Source organism: Lycium barbarum, chromosome 11, assembly GCF_019175385.1.
Source record: "Lycium barbarum isolate Lr01 chromosome 11, ASM1917538v2, whole genome shotgun sequence".
In the NCBI taxonomy this organism is placed as follows: domain Eukaryota; kingdom Viridiplantae; phylum Streptophyta; class Magnoliopsida; order Solanales; family Solanaceae; genus Lycium; species Lycium barbarum.
Window position 1 is genome coordinate 108377399 of NC_083347.1, and position 17720 is coordinate 108395118.

Here is a 17720-nt window from a genome sequence, read left to right on the forward strand (position 1 = left end):
CGAGGGCCTGTGCACCCCCGGGATTAGTCGGGGCTCAAAGAGACCCGGACACCCAGTGCTTAATCAAAAAAAAAAAAATAATAATAATAATAATAATAATAATAATAATAATAATAATAATAAAATAAGTAATAAACCATGACCTCATTTAGATAAATACATTAAAATAAACTCCTAATACCATGACATCTAAAAGTTGAGAGAAACATTAATTCAGAATATAACTCACAAGTACATATTCAAGCTAACAGTATTTGGAAATTAAACATGCTACTAATACGTATTTGTGAGATGATGCTAAAAGGTATCTCCAACAAAATAGAAAAATAAAATAAAGTTTGCATCCCTATTCCATGTGAAAGGAAATGGAATCGAACATATTATTCTCTACCATATTAAAACATGATATTATATCCTACGATTTCGAGGGATGATTTTAGTACGGAAGATGAAAGCGAAACATAAGTAAAACATAGCTTCGTAACGCATGAAAATACCCAAACAAATGCAGCATATGCTGTACTCGGACTGTCAAAAAAATGGACAGATCTATTTCATGATTTTTCTGAACAAACACAGCGATTCTAACATGAAAAGTAAAAGCACGGTGTCGGATTATTACCTTCCACAGGAGCAGTGAACGAGGCTTTGAGGTCTTAGATCCACTACTACTCCCCCAATAAAATGAGAATTAAAACTTATAAATAACTAAAGTAGATAGATAAGAATTGAGAGATTTTTTTTTGTTTCTCCAAAACTCTCTTTTTAAAAAAAAAAAGGATTTTAGCCACTGGAAAACCTGTTTTTTCAGAAAATAAACGGGGGTTTTTAGATCTGTTCCCCAAACTTTAATTGTTCAAGGGATTTTTTTTTTTACCACTGGAAACTTTTTTTTTTCCAGAGAATAACTAGCAATTCATTTATAGGGTTTGTCAAAGAAAAAAGAGAGGGAAGGAGCGTAGGGAGCGGGGGGGAGAAGGAGCAAATTTAGGGGAAAAGTGACATGCAGTCAAAAAAGAAAAAGAGAAAATGTGTGAGCCCCCCCCCCCCCCCCCTCCAAAAAAAAGAAGGAAATCAGATGAGGGAAAGTTGGACTTTTGTCCAAAGAAAAAATGGAGCAGAGATGGAAAGAAAGAGACGCATGCTCTCTTCTTCTTTTTTTTTTTTTTTTTTATTGAATAGGGAAAAGGGGTAGATAGAATTATCAAGAGTTTGCCCCTTGTAAAATAATATTTTGACGAAATAAAAATTATAACACATCGTTTTAAGATATGAGCTTCAAAATGAGTCTAATATTGATATACTTCCTAGCAATATTTAAAAATAAAAAAATGCGATAAAAAATGAGCCGTAATTCGTACGTCATTTTTAATTAATAATTTTTCCGAGTTAGACGGGGCGGGCCTTGAAGAACGAAAATGATCGTTTGAATAGAGAATCAAATCTCTGAAAATGCGGATTTCTTCCAAAAGTTTTTTCTTTCGTTTGACCAAATCGTGTGAAAGAGATGATGATTTTTAAAGACTTTCACCAAAATAGGCCTACAAATTCTGGTTTAGAAGTGAGAGAGATTGGCTTTTGTTCATAAAAGGGAAAAGAGGTGGGCGGCTCTTGCTGGAAAAGATGAAAAGTTTTGCACCTTAATTTTGTTTTTAGGTTTTGTTTGGCTGAAGAGGGCTTTCATTTGGGCTGGTTTGGGATTCATTTGGGTCAGTGGGGAGGGAAAAAAAATGGGCTGCTGAGGTTAATTTTGATAAAAGGGCTTAGACAGATTTGGGCTTAGTTAAGGGATTTGGGCTAGAGGCTAATTGTTGGTTGAAAATGGTGTTGGATTGAATTGGTTGAACTAGTGGCCTTTTCCTACAATAACATTTTCTTTAACTTCCTTATCTTAATAATTTTAAATATGTTATAATTATAACACAGACTATTTACTATATATATATATATATATACACACACACATACATAGCTAAATATAATATGAACATTATAACTAGAAAATATACATATAAACATATTACCTAAATAATAATACTAAGGATACGAATTATAATTTTAGTAAATAGCGTAGTGACTATTATTATTATTACTAATAATACGTAAGGATGATAACAACATATGATTATAATAGTACTAATGTTAATAATAAGAGTAATAATAATAGTATTACCAATATAGTAGTTGTATTAGAAAATGGAAATAATTACGTTAATAAGTAAAAATTAATTATTAATGACTAGGAAGCGTAAAGAAATTATTTAGAGAAAAAGTGGGACAAAATTGGGTGTCAACAACTTGTCCCTCTTTGACCGGAAATGATGAAAGAGTTTTCGGGCAAAGAAGTTGACGTAGTAGCTAATTTTGTCCCGACCAAAACGTGTTGTCTCGAAAGGATTTGTGGTAAAGGTCCTGAAAAGGATTACGGGGTATAAAGGGAAGCCGAAAAAGTTACGGTCAAACTTCGTTTTCAAGTCGCCTACATTTTCAGGTTCGGCAAGAATCAGACAGATAAGGTGATATCGATTTCAAAAATTGTCCCAGTGTCGAATTATGGAGAGACTGGGTTAGGCAATGAAGATTTCAGAGAAAAGGACATGACCGAACTTGAAAGAATTTGAAATACCTACATATCCACGGATTTGTAGAAATGTAGTGAGGGAGTAGATCTTTGACCTCTTGCTGACGAGTTTAACTCAACTTTCAGCAATTGCCCCAGTTCACTGCTTGAGATTATGATCCACGAGTTGATGTGCGATGCCAACTTTAATCCTGTCATTTTCAAAAAGCCACAAGCTAAAAACAATAGTTAGCAATATATATGTAAATAAGACAGGGTTGAGGAAGTTTATACTTATAACCCATGTTTCGGAAGTTGAATCCACATCGTACTTTAGGGATGTATTGAATTTGTGGCTTCCACTTGAAGAAGAAATTAAGTTGACATCCACATTTACATTAACGAAAGCTAAATCCACATCCACGTCTGTTTTTTTTTTTTTTTTGAGGAAAGCTAAAACCATGATGACACCACATTTTAAGGGGGGCTAATTTATGACCATATTCAAGCTCTTATGTACAAAGTCCACTGTGCGTAAATATAAATCCACGTCCTTATCCACGAAATCCATGCCCGCGTCATAAAACTTATGATGTAGAAAAATGAATCCATGTCGTCATACACAAAAATCCACTATGCACAAATATAAATTCACATCCACGTCCATATTCCACGGTACAGAAAATATAAATCCACATCCACTTTCACAAACTTTAAGTGCAAAGAAATAAATCTACTTCCACGTCCAGAAGATCTATAACGTAAAAAAAAAAATCCACGTCCACGAAATTCACTTTGCTAAAATTTAAATCCACGTCTATGCCCCAAAATCCACAATGCAAAATATAAATCCACATCCACTTCCACGAACTTTATAATGTAGAAATATAAATCCACGTCCACATCCACATTCCACGGTACAAAAATATAAATCCACATCCACTTCCACAAACTTTAAGTGCAAAGAGATAAATCTACTTCCACGTCCACAAGATCTATAATGTAAAAAATAAATCCACGTCCACGAAATTCATTGCGCTGAAATTTAAATCCACGTCTATGCCTCAAAATCCACAATGCAAAACATAAATCCACGTCCACTTCCACGAACTTTATAATGTAGAAATATAAATCCACGTCCACATTCACATTCCATGGTACAAAAATATAAACCCACATCTACTTCCATAGACTTTAAGGGCGAAAAGATAAATCCACTTCCACGTCCGCATTACACGGTACAAAATATAAATCCACATCCACTTCCACGGTACAAAATATAAATTCACATCCACTTCCACGGTACAAGAATATAAATCCACATCCACTTCCACAAGTTTTTTAAGGGCGAGAAAAAATAAATCCACTTCCACGTCCGCATTCCACGGTACAAAAATATAAATCCACATCCACTTCCACAAACTTTATGATGTAGAAATATAAATCCACGTCCACAACGTTCCTAATGCCAAAAAGATAAATCCACTTCCACGTCCACATCCACAAAATCCACAGTGTGAAAATATAAATCCACGTCCATTTTCAAAATTGTATAATGCAAGAAAGATAGATCCACTTCCGCGTCCACAGTGTTCATAATGCAAAAAGATAAATCCACTTCCACGTCCACAATATCCACAATGCAGAAAATAGATCCACGTCCACTTCCACAAAATTTTATAATGTAAAAAAAATATAAATCTACTTCCACGTCCACATCCACGGTAAAAATATAAATCCACATCCACTTTTACAAATTTTATAATGTAGAATTTTGTGTCCATGTCCACAAGATTCATAGCATGGAAATTTAAATCCACGTCCACTTTCACAAATTGTATAATGCGAGAAAGATAAATCCACGTCCACGTCCACAATATTCATAATGCAAAAAGATAAATCCACGTCCACACAATCCACGATATTGAAATATAAATCCATGTCCACTCTCACAATTTGTGATGTAGAAAGGTATATCCACGTTTATATCCACATCCACAAAACCATTCGTGAAGAGATATAATTCTACATCCTAATCCATGTCCGGAAGTTAAATCTACAATTGTCCCCATGATTTAACATATGATGCAAGATTTCGATCCTGTCATCTCAGTAAATACCACATTCTACAAAGAACTTGTTAGCGACTTGAAATAAATAAATATGTACAAAGTAATGACAAAATTGAGGAATTTAAACCAATAACAGGTGACCATGTTTGTATCCACTTGGAAGAAGGTTAATTCCACGATTATGTGCCCTTGATCCATCGAGAAATGCCACGAGCTAAAACAACTGTTAGTGGTAATAATATGTAAATAGTTGGGTTTGAAAGAATTTACGCTCACAGCCCTTGGTTGAGAAGATAAATTCATGTCCACTGTTGTGATCAAAATTTCATGAAGAGTGGAACAACGTCCACCGTTTAGCGCAAGCTAAATTTACATCCACATTGAAGGATATTTGTCTTTTGAAGAAAGCTAACTCTTTGTTCACGTCCATAATTAAAATTTGAAGAGGAGTCAAATATGCGCCACATTCATATTAATTGAACCTGTCTCATCAAAGAAAATTTGTTGACTTGTGCATATCGGGGAACTTGGTCCTTGAATTGATTCTCGTCTCAGTCGCGTCCACGTTCTTCGATGCCTCACCACATATTTTGCTTTGCCAAGGAGTTTCAGTAATGAGTAATAAAGAACGTCTTCTGAAATTAAGAGTAATGAGTTTTGGATGACTTTGAAAGGGGATACTTAGTGGCTCTAATAGATAAAATGATTATGAAGACTCGAATTCAAACTTACCAACATTTTAGAAAGACCTGGACGAGCTTCATTTAAGACCACTATTGTGCTACTTCTAAAACATTGTCCCAGTTTCCAGTCCTGGAGGCGCTTGGTTCTAAACAATTGAAAAGTGAGAACTTATAATGAAAGTTTTTGGAAGCGATTTGACCGATTTCAAAAATTTGTCCCAGTTTCAAGATACTAGGACACATGAATTTAAACAGTGGGAAGACCAAAATCTTATATAAAAATCCTTATGTATCTCATAGGGACCAAAATGGTTGGACAAACCGAAGATATTGAAAATTTTAAAATAGAAGGGCCGAACCCGCCTTGGGTTGCCTACGTATCCCAAAGGAATCAGGCCAGACGTAGTTCGTCAATAAAAATAATAACTTTTGAGGTTTTTTTTTTATTTTTATTTAAAAGGAGGGTCGAACCCGATGTGGGTTGCCTACGTATTCAAAAGGAAATCAGGCCACACGTAGTTCAAACCTACAAACAAAGGCACCGAAATATTTTGAAAAGAGTGGCCGAACCCGATATGGGCTGCCTACGTATCCAAAAGGAAGTCAGGCCAAACGTAGTTCATTACAACAAATGACAAAGTCCTAATTTAGAAAGGTCGTAACAAACATAGAGGCGACATGACAAACAAATAAAAAAAACAAAAGTTTCTAGCTTATGACTCCGGACTATTACAAAAGGAAATTTATAAATTACTGAAACTCCCGGCGAGCCGGGGCTGGGATGCAAATCCAATTCTTCAACTCGGGTCCTGGTTCGGCAGCCCATAAGGTCGGTGTTTCAGCAATGTCTTCAATTACCACAGCATGATCATCTTCATCTTCCACGAACAAGTTCTTGATCCCTTCCACAATATCATCATACGCAACTTCAACAGTCAAATCTGAAGTTTTGGAGATGGCAGGTTTTGAGAAAGTTTGATCAATGGTAGGAATGGGTTTTGGCAAGAAAATCTCCTTTCCTTTATTCTTTCGTGCTTTCTTCACTTCTTCCTCAGTTGGTTCATATCCCAAACCGAATGTAAATTGTTGCGCAGGGAGAACTACAGGCTCAACCCGCCCATTTAATGTCTTCCCTAACCCAAATCCAGGTTGGTACCCATTTTTCAGCATTTCCTTTGCAACCATGATCGCGGCGCATGACATTTTTTATTCTTGAGTTTGACTCCCTTCAACCACTCTAGTAACATTCACAACCTCCCAAGCATGGTAAGTTGTTCCATCAAACCCTCCTGTTGCCTCAATGAATGGGATAGATTGCTCTCGATAGATGGACCCGTCACATTCTCCTTGTACGCATATTTGTTGTTGATCCCACTCAAATTTGACAGTCTGATGCAAAGTAGATGGCACAGCTCCAGCCAGATGGATCCACGGTCTTCCTAACAACATGTTGTATGTCGTGGAGATATCAAGTACTTGAAAATCCATAATGAACTCAGCAAGTCCGATCAACACGTTTTGCTCTATTTCTCCAATAGGACGCCTTTGAGCTCCATCAAATGCTCGAATATTCACATCACTCGTCTTAAGCTCGCTAGTGTTATATCCGATCTTCTTCAGACTCGTTAGTGGACAAATGTTAAGTCCAGAGCCCCCATCAATCAACACTTTAGACACAAACATGTTACGACACTTGACCGTTATATGGAGTGCTTTGTTGTGACTACATCCCTCTGGTGGTAGTTCTTCATTATCGAAGCTGATTCGATGACTGTCAAGCACGCGCCCAACTATTCCAGCTAACGTCTCACTAGTTGTTTCGGTTGGAACATATGCTTCACTCAAAATTTTCAAGAGTGCATTTCTGTGTACATCCGAACTCAAAAGCAAAGAAAGGATAGGAATCTGGGCATTGGTCTTTTTCAACTGCTCTACAACTGAGTATTCGCTGGCCTTAATTTTTCTCAAAAAATCTTCTACCTCGGCTACTGTCACAACCCTCTTGGGGGGGGGGGGCACATTTCTTTCTTTAGTTTGCCTCAATCTAGCTAGCTCTTCAGGGGTATAGCACCTTCCGGACCTTGTCATTCCTGACGTCTTAGTCTTGTCAGTGATCGTTTCCTTTCCTCGACATTCCATTACAGCTTGTTGATAGTTCCATGGTACGACTTTGGTATCGAGTACTGGCAACTGATTTGGCGCTTGAACTACCTCCACAGGTGTTGATGAAGCTCCTAATATCTCGATAGGCACAAAACCTCTTATCACTATAGCCGGAGAAGCAACGGCTATAAGACCATGATCTTCCACGCTATTCACAGGCACTATGAATTTGGCCGGATCGTCATCATTTTCATCTATTCCAATCATATTTATCGAGGCCCCATCATAGGTCGGGAGTGGATTGTTATCCACGTTTGGTGCCGGTTGTTTGATCATGATCTGTTTTGCTTCAATAAGATCTTCAACCTTGTGTTTCAATGCGTAACAACGATCAGTGGAATGTCCTTTTACCCCCGAATGATATGCACACGTTTTAGTGGGATCAAAACTTCTAGGTAGTGGATCTGGAATTCTACCTTCCACAGGATATAATAAGCCTGAAGCTTGCAGTCTTTCAAAAACAACGCTCAATGGCTCTCCCAACTGTGTAAAATTGCGGAAAGGTCTATTTGGGCGAGGTGCGGATGCATTGTTTGGATGATGAGATTGTGATGGTGGAGCTGGGTATGTTGGTGGTCGTGGAGCTCGGTATGTTGGTTGTGTGTTGTAGACGGGGTAGGAAATTTGTGGTGATTGAGGCTGGTAAAAGGACAAAGCTTGGTTGTATGGATGTGACGAATATTGGAAATATTGTGAGTGGAGAGCATTAGACTTGTATCGCGGAGGTTGTTGATGGTGGTATGAGGTGCCTCCCAGAGCCATTACCGCTGCCGCGTCCTTTTCTTTTTTCTTTCCATTTCCGAGAGCACCAGTTTGTATGGCCTTACTAGTAGACTGCAATGCCGCTAGACTTGTTATTCTCTCTATCTTAATGCCATCTTCGATCATGTCCCCAGCTTTAATCACTTCTGCAAAAGTTTTTCCGCCCATTGTCACCAAACGTTCATAGTATTCCGGTTCTAGTGCTTGAATGAAGAAAGTAACCATTTCTGTTTCCTCCATGGGCAGGTGTACCCTAGATGCTTCTTCCCTCCACCGTATAGCATATTCTCGGAATGATTCGGTTGACTTCTTCTTTAATTTTGTAATTGAGATTCTGTCATGAGCGATCTCAATATTAAACTTGTAATGATCCACAAAAGCATTTGCCAAGTCATCCCAAGTACGCCATTTGGTTGTATCTTGCTTGGAATACTATTCCAAAGCTTTTCCACTCAAACTCTGATTAAATAGTTTGACTCTTATCCCTTCATTCTTCCCCACACCAATCAACTTTTCACAATAGACCTTCAAATGGAAGAAAGGGTTTCTCGACCCATCAAACTTCTCAAATTTCGGAATTTTATACCCTGGTGGCAATTCTACCTCAGAAAATGCACATAATTCTTCATATCTCACGCTTTGGTTACTACCGAGTCCACGCAAACTTCTCATAGCATCTTCCAAACTTTTGAGCTTTCTATTCACCATTTCATCATTAACTTCCCTTGCCTCCTTTTCGACTTCGACATAATGATCAACATCCGTGTGACTTAGTCCTTGGGTTTGTGTCATGGGTGGAGCTGTGGCATAAGTATATACCGGCGGGACTTGATGCGCATTAGTAACATCATGTGCTAGCAGTATGTACTGAGCCTTTGAAGAAACGGTTGTAAACAAAAGAGGAGCATTTTGAGTAACTAGGTGGGCGAGGGGTTCGGAACGAACTAGTTGAGAAGTGGTAAAATAGTTTGCTTGGTTAAGTTCATCCAAGTTTGGGAATGAAGGTGGCATGGGCAAAGTCTGACGAACGCCATGAGATGGAGTCATATGTGGCGGAGTTTGAGAAAATGACGGATTTTGAAGTACCATGCGACTTAGTTCATCAACTCGTTGCTCTAGACGAGCAATGATCTCCAAATGTGTTTCTGGTTCATTAGAAGATGTGGGATCCCTTGTGATCGGCAAACTAAGAGATGGCTCAGATGAAGTGGTTGCATTGATCAAACTTTGGTCCATTTTAGAACGAGTCTTTTTAGTTAACCAGGTGATTAGTGATGAGTTAGAGTCTGATTTCTTGGCTTTAGACCGTGTGAAATATGGATGCTCCGCCAGTTCCCCTTTAGCACAAGTCAACCTTTTGTTTTGAAAATAAGTTTAAAAGAAAAAAGATAAAATAAAAAAAGAAAAAGAAAACGAGTCAGTATACGGTAAGGACATATTATTGCACATAATACATCGCGTTCTATAATACAAGGGACCTCTTTATGCCAGAGGTAGGCCTAACGAACATTTGAAGGACAAACATGTCTTTTATGTATCATTCCATAACTCTTCCTAAAACTAATAATAAAAAATTTATTACATGTCAGTTAATAATACAATTCAAAGTTAATCTAAGATATTTAATACTTCATCTCCACTGATTTCCTTTGGTTGTCTTCAAACCTCCGGCATTAATTGGATGCTCCACGACGACCTGTAACAAAATGTTAGTTTTCCTGAAATATTTATCTATAGAGTACTAGGTCCACATATTCCTCACATTTGTCCTTCAAATAATGCACATAAATAGTGAATAGTGTCACTTAGAGTCATAGACTCTTTTGGACATTTGGTAAGGTTGACTAATGAACTTAATACACCAAGGGTATTAAGTCTCCTAGGTTTAAAATGATGCATGTCCTTACAAGGTTTTGGTTTTCGCTCTACCCTAGGTAGACTAAGAGTTGGTTTCCTACGACACAAGGCTCCCCCAAGTGGACAACTTGGGAGTGGAAAGTCCGTGACTGTCGACTGCACCGCCGATCGACTAAATCCACAAGATCCATCCAACTAAAGGGGTAATTTAGTAGTGCACGACCGCGAACCGCGAAACCGCTTTAAGTGTGTGAATTTGTGTGAATTTTTCAGGAATGGAGGAAATATGAACGGAATGTCAGTTTAAGGAAAGCAGTAACATAGAAAATTTGTCATAATAAAACAGCCATTTAAAAGCACATGAGAAAACAATAAAGCAAAAATAAAGGCAAAACACCCAAAACATCCAATTAATTATTAACCTAAGTTGTTATGGTTAAGAACCTAAATTCCCCAGCAGAGTCGCCAAGCTGTTATACCCCATTTTTAACGGGTTAAAGTAGGAGTACAACATATTGGAGATTCCTATCTTGCTTATTTTAAGGAGTCGCCACCTAATTAATTTAACGGTGAATTAAGACACCTAATTTATTAACTAAGGTAAAGCTAACTAAACCTCGGTTAATAGTCTGCTTAATCAGTGTGATTCTAGGTAAGGGTTCTATATTATCCTAAAGGTAAGGGGTTAGGCATCCTTTAGAATCTGTTAACTACGGTTATCCGACCAAACTTAGGTTAATTAATATATGGCTAAAAATGAATATTTTCAAAATATTGTACTAAAGTATATTTATTGAAATCTTACAAAATATGCATGCATGCGTAAAGCACTAAAGTAAAAAGTAGAACATCTATTAGTTTAAATTATATAAGTATAAGAACATAATTTGTGCCCTCCGAAGAAAATAAAATGTAGCTAATTTGTAGAAAGTTTCAAACTGTTAAAAATAAAATATTGAGCAACATATGGGAAAAATGGTGACTTGATTTAACGAAATTGATAAAAGTAGTAAATTGACTTCTGGGCAAATTTGAAAAAATGTGATATGATGTTTTTCTGAGAAGTCATTTGAACTTAAATTTTGACTTATGAAACAAGTAAAACTCTTTTTTGTGGACTAAAGCTTGGTTTATCGATTAAGAAGGTTTATAGAATTCCATTACCGATTCAAACTACTTCATTAATTAGACATGAATCCTAGGTGTCAAGTGGCAAATAGTGACATAACATTAAAGCATATAACCCATACTAATTCTCCCAAGCATCACGAAAGAATAGGGGGGTAGGGAACTACTTCCACTATTTTTGGCTTTTACATAGTTAAGACAAGAGAAGATAATAGTCCAAAGAAAGTGACTCCGGGTCCACGCTTGGGAAGAGTCTTGCATTAAGACTCCATGTTTGCTCCAAAGTGTTCATGCAAATAAAACTCGACAATAAAGATTAATATGGAGAATCCATAGATCCAACTTAATGAAAGCAAAACTAGACTAAATCTCAACAAAGACAACAAGAAAATAACGAATGGTTGGAAATCAAGACTTCTGGACTCAGCAAATTACTCTAAAAAAAAATGGAATTATAAATCTATATCCGTATCTAAAATCTCAAGTTGATTACTACTGTATGATATAGTTGGATGGTTGTTCATATGTTTACTAATTAATTAATTAAACTATTAAAGCCATATGCACTTCCCAACAATGACGCCTCAGGTAAAATAATAATAATAATAATAATAATAATAATAATAATAATAAAATAAAATAAGTAATAAACCATGACCTCATTTAGATAAATACATTAAAATAAACTCCTAATACCATGACATCTAAAAGTTGAGAGAAACATTAATTCAGAATATAACTCACAAGTACATATTCAAGCTAACAGTATTTGGAAATTAAACATGCTACTAATACGTATTTGTGAGATGATGCTAAAAGGTATCTCCAACAAAATAGAAAAATAAAATAAAGTTTGCATCCCTATTCCATGTGAAAGGAAATGGAATCGAACATATTATTCTCTACCATATTAAAACACGATATTATATCCTACGATTTCGAGGGATGATTTTAGTACGGAAGATGAAAGCGAAACATAAGTAAAACATAGCTTCGTAACGCATGAAAATACCCAAACAAATGCAGCATATGCTGTACTCGGACTGTCAAAAAAATGGACAGATCTATTTCATGATTTTTCTGAACAAACACAGCGATTCTAACATGAAAAGTAAAAGCACGGTGTCGGATTATTACCTTCCACAGGAGCAGTGAACGAGGCTTTGAGGTCTTAGATCCACTACTACTCCCCCAATAAAATGAGAATTAAAACTTATAAATAACTAAAGTAGATAGACAAGAATTGAGAGATTTGTTTTTTGTTTCTCCAAAACTCCCTTTTTAAAAAAACAAAAGGATTTTAGCCACTGGAAAACCTGTTTTTTATGAAAATAAACGGGGGTTTTTAGATCTGTTCCCCAAACTTTAATTGTTCAAGGGATTTTTTTTTTTGACCACTGGAAACTTTCTCTTCTTTTTTTTTTTTTTTCCAGAGAATAACTAGCAATTCATTTATAGGGTTTGTCAAAGAAAAAAGAGAGGGAAGGAGCGTAGGGAGCGGGGGAGAAGGAGCAAATTTAGGGGAAAAGTGACATGCAGTCAAAAAAGAAAAAGAGAAAATGTGTGAGCCCCCCCCCCCCCCCCCCCCCCAAAAAAAAAAGAAGGAAATCAGATGAGGGAAAGTTGGACTTTTGTCCAAAGAAAAAATGGAGCAGAGATGGAAAGAAAGAGAAGCATGCTCTCTTCTTCTTCTTCTTCTTTTTTTTTTTTTTTTTTTTTTATTGAATATGGAAAAGGGGTAGATAGAATTATCAAGAGTTTGCCCCTTGTAAAATAATATTTTGACGAAATAAAAATTATAACACATCGTTTTAAGATATGAGCTTCAAAATGAGTCTAATATTGATATACTTCCTAGCAATATTTAAAAATAAAAAAATGCGGTAAAAAATGAGCCGTAATTCGTACGTAATTTTTAATTAATAATTTTTCCGAGTTAGACGGGGCGGGCCTTGAAGAACGAAAATGATCGTTTGAATAGAGAATCAAATCTCTGAAAATGCGGATTTCTTCCAAAAGTTTTTTCTTTCGTTTGACCAAATCGTGTGAAAGAGATGATGATTTTTAAAGACTTTCACCAAAATAGGCCTACAAATTCTGGTTTAGAAGTGAGAGAGATTGGCTTTTGTTCATAAAAGGGAAAAGAGGTGGGCGGCTCTTGTTGGAAAAGATGAAAAGTTTTGCACCTTAATTTTGTTTCTAGGTTTTGTTTGGCTGAAAAGGGCTTTCATTTGGGCTGGTTTGGGATTCATTTGGGTCAATGGGGAGGGAAAAAAATGGGCTGCTGAGGTTAATTTTGATAAAAGGGCTTAGACATATTTGGGCTTAGTTAAGGGAATTGGGCTAGAGGCTAATTGTTGGTTGAAAATGGTGTTGGATTGAATTGGCTGAACTAGTGGCCTTTTCCTACAACAACATTTTCTTTAACTTTCTTATCTTAATAATTTTAAATATGTTATAATTATAACACAGACTATTTACTATATATATATATATATATATATACATACATACATAGCTAAATATAATATGAACATTATAACTAGAAAATATACATATAAACATATTACCTAAATAATAATACTAAGGATACGAATTATAATTTTAGTAATTAGCGTAGTGACTATTATTATTATTACTAATAATACGTAAGGATGATAGCAACATATGATTATAATAGTACTAATGTTAATAATAAGAGTAATAATAATAGTATTACCAATATAGTAGTATTAGAAAATGGAAATAATTACGTTAATAAGTAAAAATTAATTATTAATGACTAGGAAGCGTAAAGAAATTATTTAGAGAAAAAGTGGGACAAAATTGGGTGTCAACAACAATGATGCAGTATTATAGCTCAATTTGCACTATATCATCTGTATGTTACAACTTGCGATGATTTCTACTTGTGCTGTTGAGAGTTTGTATCTAAATTGTAAAAAGTTCACAAGGGTGCAGTAGAACAGAGATACAGTTTGTAATAACAGAGTCCGTCCCTTTGTAACATTTGAACAGGCGCAAGTATTTACCACTATAGAAAACTAAACATGCCATTTAATTTTATGTCTAATGTTGAAGCTTTGTTCTTAGCTGAGGTCCTGGATAGCTTAATGATTCCTTCGGACAGTTGTCCGTAACAATGGTATTGTGGCACGGGCCATACCCACTAGTCAATTAGTAGATGAACAAATTGGGTAACTATTGGTGATTAAGTACACAGGAAAACGGTTTTTGGCCAATGTAGCTACGGGGGCTGAATTCAAGGGTTTAATTGAGATTTATTGTATAGGTGGTGATGTACGTGGGCAAAGGAATATTTAATGTATAAGGATGAGGCCTTTTAAATTACGTAGAAAAATAAAGAAAAATGCCAAAAAAGGAGAAAAAAGATAAATAGAAATGAAGGTCATAAGGAGATGCCACATCACTTTGCCTATGCCTAGCTTTATATTATATATAGATTTTTTATTCCAAGGCAGAGCCGAGTTTTTGAATAGTGGCTTCTTTCGTTGTCCTGTTTTTGTCGTCACTACAATGTACTCTCTTTTTCCCAAACATACTAGTCACCTTTTGTTTTTAGAGTCAATTCAATTAATTAATCTTTGAATCTAAATTAGATTAGATTATTTAGTAGTTTGAAATTGAATACTAAAAAACCATACGGGAAATATATACTACTATAAGTCATAATTTTTCTCATATCAATATGATTTAAAAAATACATCTAAAAGTGTTGCCATTAAAATTTATGTAATTTAACTCTAAAAAAATGACAAATATTTTGCCACAGAAAAAATATATATTTTTGTTTATTATGTACCCAAGTATGTAGAATCAGCTATGCCTTCAAAAGTTAAGTTTGGGACATGATTAATTCGGATGTATCCATTCTGAATAGTAGCAGGATTAAGTACCAAAACTCCTATGTAAGAGAGATGTTTCACTTCAATCTAATTAAAAAATTTCAGGACTAACTGATAATAGACGTGTTGTATTCGAGAAGCATTGTCTGTTATTCTGAAAAGTTAGGAAAAAAGAGCTCTTTTTTTGAGACAGTGTTAATATCACGCCTTGCACCTTCTTTATGATAATCAATGTCCTCATTCCTTTGAAATATTGCCAGGTAGTTTTGTAACGATCTCCCTTGCATTTTGTATGAGATTCCACTTATTCTATGTCGTTTTACAATAAGTTGGAGCTCGGATATTAATATATTTCATGAAGAGAAAGAAGTAAAATTAATCAGAAGGTCGACCACAATTGTTTGGGTTGGGGAGGGGGGGGGGGGGGGGGGGGGTAACTGAACATTCTAAGATGCAATAGAGAGAGCGGCAAAGCGAGTCATGAATGTTCGAGTCTGTAATCTTGTCAAGAGAGTTTCTTTGTTCTCTCTCTCTTTTTTCTTGATGTTTCACTTCAATCTAATTAAAAAATTTCAGGACTAACTGATAATAGACGTGTTGTATTCGAGAAGCATTGTCTGTTATTCTGAAAAGTTAGGAAAAAAGAGCTCTTTTTTTAAGACAGTGTTAATATCATGCCTTGCACCTTCTTTATGATAATCAATGTCCTCATTCCTTTGAAATATTGTCAGGTAGTTTTGTAATGATCTCCCTTGCATTTTGTATGAGATTTCACTTATTCTATGTCGTTTTACAATAAGTTGGAGCTCGGATATTAATATATTTCATGAAGAGAAAGAAGGAAAATTAATCAGAAGGTCGACCACAATTGTTTGGGTTGGGGGAGGGGGGAGGGGGGGGGGGGGGTAACTGAACATTCTAAGATGCAATAGAGAGAGCAGCAAAGCGAGTCATGAATGTTCGAGTCTGTAATCTTGTCAAGACAGTTTCTTTGTTCTCTCTCTCTTTTTTCTTGATGTTTCACTTCAATCTAATTAAAAAATTTCAGGACTAACTGATAATAGACGTGTTGTATTCGAGAAGCATTGTCTGTTATTCTGAAAAGTTAGGAAAAAAGAGCTCTTTTTTTGAGACAGTGTTAATATCACGCCTTGCACCTTCTTTATGATAATCAATGTCCTCATTCCTTTGAAATATTGCCAGGTAGTTTTGTAACGATCTCCCTTGCATTTTGTATGAGATTCCACTTATTCTATGTCGTTTTACAATAAGTTGGAGCTCGGATATTAATATATTTCATGAAGAGAAAGAAGTAAAATTAATCAGAAGGTCGACCACAATTGTTTGGGTTGGGGAGGGGGGGGGGGGGGGTAGGGGGGGTAACTGAACATTCTAAGATGCAATAGAGAGAGCAGCAAAGCGAGTCATGAATGTTCGAGTCTGTAATCTTGTCAAGACAGTTTCTCTGTTCTCTCTCTCTTTTTTCTTTCATGCTTTCTCTATTAAAATTTCTAACAATGTGCACATATAATTAATTAAACTTTTTTTTTTTATAACTGTGGTGTTCGGGCCAGCTTGCTTGCACCTCGATTAATTTCACAAGATACCTGTCATCTCCCACTAATAGAAGCAGACCCATCCTATTAGGAGAGGAGTCACGTGCCACCGCTAACGTCGGAAAAACATTGTGTATATATGGTGTATACATCGTAAAAAACCTATGTATATTTAAAAGGCCCCTTGAGGTATATCCACTACTTTGGTGCAATTAGTTGTTGGGCCCCTTTTGTCCTTACATGAAACTTGGGTTCGACCCTGGCTATAGCAGTTTAGTTTCTATTTTTTTTTGTTGAGTTTGTTTTGTAGATTCTCTATAAATAATTTATAAGCCCACAACTTTTTTTTTTATTCTTTAGTCCTCCCTTAACAAAAAAAGAAAAGAAGAAGCCCCAAATCAACTTTTCCCCCCATTCTAAACACATTCTCCTTCTTCTAATGTTGAAGTTTATACTTTATACTATTTTACTAATACCTTATCATAATTATTAAGTTTTCAAAGAGTTGCATGCCAAACTTTGACAGTAACAATTGACATGTCAATAATTCAATATTAAGGCATTTGGTCATTAGTGCCCCCTACGCGTCAAAATCCTGGGTCCGCCTCTACCCAACAACAATAGGTGTCAGGTAACTACATTCACTAAAGTTAGGACAGATGGAAAGAAATCACTGAGTGTTTACCTTTGCTGGAATTTGAACCTGAGATCTCAGGGTTCTCAACTCACTTCATTGTCCACTAGGCGATACCCTTGGGTGCACAAATAATTAGTTAAACTAAAAAGTTACGAAACATAAACCCATATAGAAGTATATAAAGAGCAGGGGCGAATAATAGGCAAAATATGGGGGATGTGACCCATGGTCTCTCCGTTAAATTATGTATTTTATGTATATATTTTTAAAAATTGGCATAATATTACCTGCTAGCACTTGTGCTGTAAAAATGCTAAATGGTGCACTTTGTTGAATGTTGAGTTGTTTACCTTGAGAACTAGGGATAAATTCCCACTTAACACATTTTTTCCTTCTTTTTTTAAGTGGTGCACTCATGAACTGGGTTGGTACGGGT

At 35.9% G+C, this 17720-nt stretch overlaps 1 long non-coding RNA gene across 1 annotated transcript; it reads right to left on the minus strand.

Moving 5' to 3' along the window:
- Window positions 1-9663: 9663 nt before the first annotated feature.
- Window positions 9664-12788, minus strand: LOC132618699 (uncharacterized). The gene is made up of 2 exons (XR_009574265.1): window positions 12363-12788; window positions 9664-9936 (listed from the first exon to the last, which is right to left on the minus strand). It is a non-coding gene; the product is annotated as an uncharacterized LOC132618699 (long non-coding RNA).
- Window positions 12789-17720: the final 4932 nt, after the last annotated feature.